Consider the following 7,098-nt stretch of genomic DNA (forward strand, 5'->3'; position numbering starts at 1 on the left):
ACAAAAAACTTAGATGCATTAGCTACGTAAAAAAAATTAAAAATAAACTTCGCACCGATATTAAACAAGTATGTTTCACATACTACGAAAAAATGACTAAAGAAGGTCTGAAAAAAGGTCAATGGCCTCATGTGCAAAGATGATAAGATAAATCAGTTATATTGGAGCTCGTGACAGTTGAACCATGCTCAGGTGCGTCACTTGCAAATAGTTTCAATGAACACTTCCTTAGAGTTGGCGATTCTTTGACCAACGACACGAATATATTCTTCGCCAGTAATTCCCTCAAGCACCTTGAACAACAAGCAAACCTATAGCTGACACATTTTTCTGATTAGCTTAAGTTTAATAGATTAGAACTAAATACCAAAAAAATAAAGTGTTTTGTTTCACCAACGCAATAAGGCTATTGAGTCATTCCATGCTAAACATCCCAGTCATTTTGGCAACCATCTTAAATGTATTTGAAAAAAATTGTGCTGATTTACTGCATTGAAAACAGTGAAACGGTAGAATATTTCAGAGAGAAAACATTTTTGGTCACGTGGATGCCTTCTGAGCTATCTGGAATGTCGTTTGGGTGTTGTTTGTGAAAAAGCTTAAAAGTACCGCCCCTTTTTTCTATACCAAATTTGGTCTACATGTTAAATAAAGTGCTTGTGTAAGGTGTTGGAAGCTCAGTAATATTAATGCAATTTTACTGGCACATTTGCCTCCAAGAATTCAGCTAAAATGTGTTATATTAGCATTTTTCTATTGCAATACTTGCTCCACAGAAGATATATTTTGAGGAAAATATATCTTTAGGCCTCTCAAGCTGCTAAGCTTTACAACAAAAATTAACAAATTTCACAAAATCATCATATTTGTCTATATGGAGATGCAATTTACACCATGTGGCAGTCCAATTAAAACTCACCTTATACTTAAATGGAAAGCGAATGAACAGTTCTGATTGATTGATTGACTGATTGATTGATTGACTGATTGATTGATTGATTTGTGGGGTTTAACGTCCCAAAACCACCATATGATTATGAGAGACGCCGTAGTAGAGGACTCCGGAAATTTCGACCACCTGGGGTTCTTTAACGTGTGCCCAAATCTCAGCACACGGGCCTACGACATTTCCGCCTCCATCGGAAATGCAGCCGCCGCAGCCGGGATTTGAACTCGCGACCTGCGGGTCAGCAGCCGAGTACCTTAGCCACTAGACCACCGCGGCGGGGCGAATGAACAGTTCTAGTGATATGGTAAATTTTATCACTAATTTTTTTTGTTTTAAGGAATAAAACAACTTTTGAACTTTCCCATTGACAGCAATGAAGAATTTTGGGCGGCAGCTATCATATGACCAAACGGGAAGATAAGGGCCAATGGGAAAGCTCAAAAATTATTTTCTTCCTTAAGACAAAAAAATGTAATGCTAAGATTTGCCACATGAAAAGAACTGCTTATTTGCTTTTAATTTAGGTATAGAGTTGATTTTTAATTCGACCACCACATAATACTATTGCATCTCAATATAGACAAAAATGATGAATTAGCACAATTTGTGATTTTTCCCCGTAAATTATAGCAGCTTGAGAGGTCTAAAAATAATTTTTCCTCAAAATATAACTTGTGTGGAGCAAGTATTCACAACTCAGATATTGATAGAAAGTACACTATTGCAATAAAAAAAATGCACACATAACACATTTTACCTAAATTCCTGGAGGCATATGTGCCAGTAAAATTGCACTAATATTAATGAGCTTCAAACACCATACACAAGCACCTTTACTTAACATGTAGACCAAATTTGGTATAGAATGAAGAGGCGGTACTTTTAAGCTTTTTCACAAAAATACCCAAACGATATTCCAGAAAGTTCAGAAGGCAGCCACGTGACCAAAAAAGTTTTTTCTCGCTGAAATATTTTAGTAGTTCACTGTTTTCAATGCAGTAAATCAGCTTGATTTTTTTTCGAATACAACTGGGATGGTCGCCAAAATTGCTGGGATGTTTGGTGTGAAATGACACTATTGCAAGCGGGCCTAAAATAACACTTGAAGGGCAGAAAATTGAACGTGTCAAAGTAAATAAATTTCTTAGGATACTTTTCAAGAACACTTATACTGGCCCTTACACACAAGATTCACTTAAACAACAGCGCCAATAATGAGGGACAAGAGAAAGAAGGAGACAGACAGCGGCACTGACTAACAACAAGATTTATTTTCCAGAACCACACAATATATACTTGGGCAGTATCTAAAAAAAAGAGAAAAATACAAAACAAACAAAACAGAATTCACCTAACAACCACGTAGTCATCTCCACAATGCACCATGAACAACACGTGTGCTAACGTGCCGAAGGAAATCCATTTCTTTTAGTGATAGCGCAATCGAAGGCCTGCTGACACATGCACTGCCCAGCCTTTCTATTTCTGAAGCCTCATAAACTTCACGTGTCATCTGGTCCCGATGACGCCTAGGATGCACTCTCTGGGGAATGTGTCTGACGATGCATTCTCTGGGGAATGTGTCTGTGCCTGAGAACATACGCAGTATGCTTAGCCACGGCCCCAAATATGCTGTTGATCCAAGAAAGTCAAGGGTAGTACTTCTGGGCCTGGTCTGCAGCATTTCTAGGAAGATACCTGCTGACTGTGCCGAGAGGTGTGTTTCTGAGGGTTGTGACATTCTTTGTAACCATAGAGCAGGCTTGACCAGGGTTCCTGTAAAGAAGGTAAAATCCTTCTTGAAAGATAAGTCATTGTCCTTGGTACCAGCAGATAAGGAGGGAGGTTTTGCTATTATTCCGAATGAAATCTATAAGAAAAAAGCAGGTGAAGCGCTTTTGTCTGTTTTTCAGCCCCAAGCTAATGTGTCGCTTTCGAAGGTTAAAACCTATGCAAAAAGTCTCTGTAAAAGATTGAATCTTGATGGTTTGGCAAAAAAGATGGATGGCGAGAAAAACCTTAGCATGGAAATTTTCTTTATTGCGAAAATGCACAAAGTTAACTGTCCTTTCCGTGTTATAGTATCAGAGGCCAACTTGTGGCAAAAAATACTGGCACAATTTCTTCAGGGTAAACTGATGTTATTAAGCATAGACGATTCATTCCTAGCTAAAAGTTCCGGTGAAGTAATTTCCGTGCTGAAAGATAACAAGTTTTATGGCTACCAGGCATGCTCAATAGATATTAAAGATCTGTACTACTCATTGCCACACAGTGAGCTTCTAGCTTGCATTCGCGGGTGCATTGACAATTTCGGCATTGTGAATTATCAGAATGCAGTAGGCATATCTGTTGAAGGTTTCATGGAACTGCTACAGTATTACCTGAGGTCGACATTTGCAGATTGGTACAATCATATTTACTTGCAACGTCAAGGAGTTTGCATAGGATCATGCCTTGCGCCCATCTTGAGTGATATATTTTTAGCCAGCCGTGATCGTGCCATTCACAATTGCTTGGGATCCACATCTGTTAAGAGAGTATTCCGCTATGTTGATGATTTCCTTGTGTTGTTTTAAGCTGGAACCTCATCGGACAGTCTGCCTTTGACTAGTATTTTAGAAATTTTCAGTAAGTGTCTTTCTCCGCTTGTTATAACGCATGAAGTTCCGGACAGAGGAGCCATCAGGTTCCTAGATTTGATGTTAACATTGAGTCCTTCGCACGTGTGTTGGGCCTATGAGCCACGCGCCAACAAGCCAATCCTCCCTTTTGGTTCAGCGCATTCGAAAGTGGTGAAGCGCGCTATTGCTAAGACTAGCTACACAAACGCTTTGCGAAAGTCCTGCTATCACACAATTCAGTCCAGCTTTAATCAGCTAACTAAACGCCTTACAGAAGCTGGTTTCCCGATGTACGTTTTGACCGCCGTTGCTGAATGTCTACTCGGAGAAATCAGAACGAGCCCAGAAAATAATGCTCAGACCTGTACAAAGAATAAGGGACGGGAGAACCGAAACTTCGTCGTTATTCTCTATATCCACGGCGTCACCCACAATCTCAAAAAAGTGGCCAGCAGGTGCGACGTAGACCTGGTTTTTTCTGCCCCAGAAAAACTGGCTAGGTTGTGCAGGGCTGTGAATCCTGGTTTGAGGGGTGAGCGAGGCTGCAAAATCAAGCATTGAAAGAAGTACGTTCTATGCATTGAAGGAGTGGTGTACTCTCTACCCCTGTCCTGCGGCAAGTGGTACATTGGCCAAACAGGCAGGTGTTTAAATGAGCGGCTGAAAGAGCACGCTCACAACGTCTCCTCTACAGTTTCAAGCCATCTCGGCATTCATTGCCGAGACTGCGGTTGTGTCCCTGATTTTCAGCTTTGTACCGTCATTAGGCATCATCGGGACCAGATGACACGTGAAATTTATGAGGCTTCAGAAATAGAAAGGCTGGCCAGTGCATGTGTCAGCAGGCCTTCGACTGCGCTATCACTAAAAGAAATAGATTTCCTTCGGCACGTTAGCACACGTGTTGTTCATGGTGCATTGTGGAGATGACTACGTGGTTGTTAGGTGGATTCTGTTTTGTTTGTTTTGTATTTTTCTCTTTTTTTGTTAGATACTGCCCAAGTATATATTGTGCGGTTCTGGCAAATAAATCTTGTTGTAAGTCAGTGCCGCTGTCTGTCTCCTTCTTTCTCTCGTCCCTCGTTATTGGCGCTGTTTTTTAAATGAATCATGTCGTACCAACTCGCCCAAGCAACCACGTTAGCTTACACACAAACCATGTTTGTACCAAGATATCTATATCTATGTGTATAATCTTCCAATTGGACAAATCCTTCCTTTGTGGTTAAAAATACAACTATATTACTCTATTGTTCACTCGCATCTCCATTATTGTCTTCTGTTATGAAGAAATACGACTAAAACAAACATTGATAAAATTTACATCTTGTGAAAAAGAGCTACATAGCTAACGTCGGGGGTTTCATTCAGGCATCATGCCTCGCCTCTCTAAGGAACATAAAACACTTGCAGTAACCAACGTCATAAAACAAAAATTGACAATGCTTATTTATGAACAGGTACAAACTGATCACTCAGGGTTTTAATAAAGGCACCTCCCAAGAAATCGCAGTCACAACCTACAGCATAGGGTGTATCCATATGAAAAACCACGTACAAATTACGGCACACAAAAGCTGTTGTATCAAATTTCGCATTGCCTCAACGGACAAGAGATTGTAGCTTCTGCAAGTTACAGTACAGTCTCATAAGGCATTTTTAAAGAGAAGATACAGGAACACTTTTCATCTATATAAACATAATCACCTTGATCATCTTCGTTTCACACTCCAGGAAGTATTTTCCTTGTGTACCTCACACTATCGTTTGGTTATGTAATCTAAACTGTGTTTATTTATTGTTGTACATATTGCTTATTGATGATGTTGCCTTTTCATTTTTGAAACCTTGTCTATCAAAATTTCAAGTTTCTTCAAGTATTTTACACATTTTATATTATCATTTGTTTGTCTTTTACACTTTGTTTGATTTGTCAGATACATATATGCTTTATTAACCTCATTGCTGGACAAACTTTCGTTCATATGTGTTTTTTGTACACACATGTTTTGTGTGTGGAAAGTCATTTATGCTTATTTTTATTCACTTTTTATTTTACACTGAGCACTGTGTCATTTAGGTGGGTTTTGGGCTTACAGGGAGCAAGTGCCTCATCAGGCTTTTATGCCTTTTTGCCAGTCCTTTAGGCACATTGTACCTTCCTTTTTTTCGCTTTTGCCTAGAATAAACTTCTACTTCTATTGTTAACAGGTTAAAAAAATAGCGAGTGTACATAACAGCCTCTATGGAAGACGGTTTCTCTCACAAATGGAAGATTTGTTCGCAGCGATGTAAAAAAAATCATACAAAATAGGTTAAATTGGGACAATGAGTACCTTCATCCATTGATGCTACATGGTGTGGAATTGTATGCATGAAGAGTTTGAAGTGTGAAGCATGCTTTTTCTGACCTGAGTGGTTATGAACAGAAGCAGCAAAAGAAAGGCGTGTACACTGTTGTAGAACCTCATCAAAAATGATTGGATTGCTTGCTTGATCAGTAACTTATTTTACTTCGATTTGCCTGGCTGACTACCGGATTTCCTGCAGTCATCCTAAATGAGCGTGGCCATAAATTGCCCGAAAAAAGTGCCAATGTCTCGGCACAAAAAGAAAATAACAAAGAACAGCGTTAACACATTTTCTGGCCCGGATACATCGAGTGCTGGATGTTGAGGTTACTTTCGCCAAAGCACACTTGTGTGAAGCAAAAAAAAGCGGAAGTGCCCAGGCCTTCTGGTTGACACAGGACACAGCACATTTAGACCCTTAATTATGTACGTGTATGCACCCTCGTTAACCTCAACTTCTGATAACATGCTGAATTCCTTAACAGCAAAAATAGTTTGTTGTTAATCTGAGTGATCTTTTTCGCATCACACATATGTCCTACAGTAAAAATTAAGTTTTCCAAATGTGATAGACTAGGCTAAGAAGACTTTAGAAATGCCATTTTTTGTTGCTATTATTCCTATTTAGCGGTGATGCTGTTTTTCGGAAGGCTTACAGCAGTGCCCATACAACCGGGAGGATTACTCGAAATTGAAGTCTCGCATGCAAATCTCAGTGCACTTCTTTGCATGACAGATAGGTACTGTGGTGAAAGTGACTTGAGCATCCCACATGTGATAGACAAGGGTGAAAAAATTTTAAAACAGCTGTCATTTGATACTATTATATGCCAGATTCCTATTGATTTTCAAGTTCGCAACAAGTTTTTCCAATGCTGATACATTAATAATCACAGGTGTCAGACAAGCCCACAGCAAAGGGAGGAAGTGCCCGAGATCCCTTTCTCTCTGAAATTTTTATGAAGGGGGTGTTTTGCCTGTTTTGTGGAAAACGATAAAAACAGGTGTTTTTCTAAACGGCCATTTCCAGCAAGTGCCCCCCACCCTCTCCCCCCAAAATTCCTGGTTACGAGCCCGGTGCCAGGCCAGCAAGCATGCCAAAGGAGGGCTTCGCGTACCCATCACTGTACACCGATGCTTCATGTGCATAGACATAACCTCCTTGGTGCACATC

This window comes from Rhipicephalus microplus, chromosome X (assembly GCF_043290135.1).
Source record: "Rhipicephalus microplus isolate Deutch F79 chromosome X, USDA_Rmic, whole genome shotgun sequence".
Taxonomy (NCBI): domain Eukaryota; kingdom Metazoa; phylum Arthropoda; class Arachnida; order Ixodida; family Ixodidae; genus Rhipicephalus; species Rhipicephalus microplus.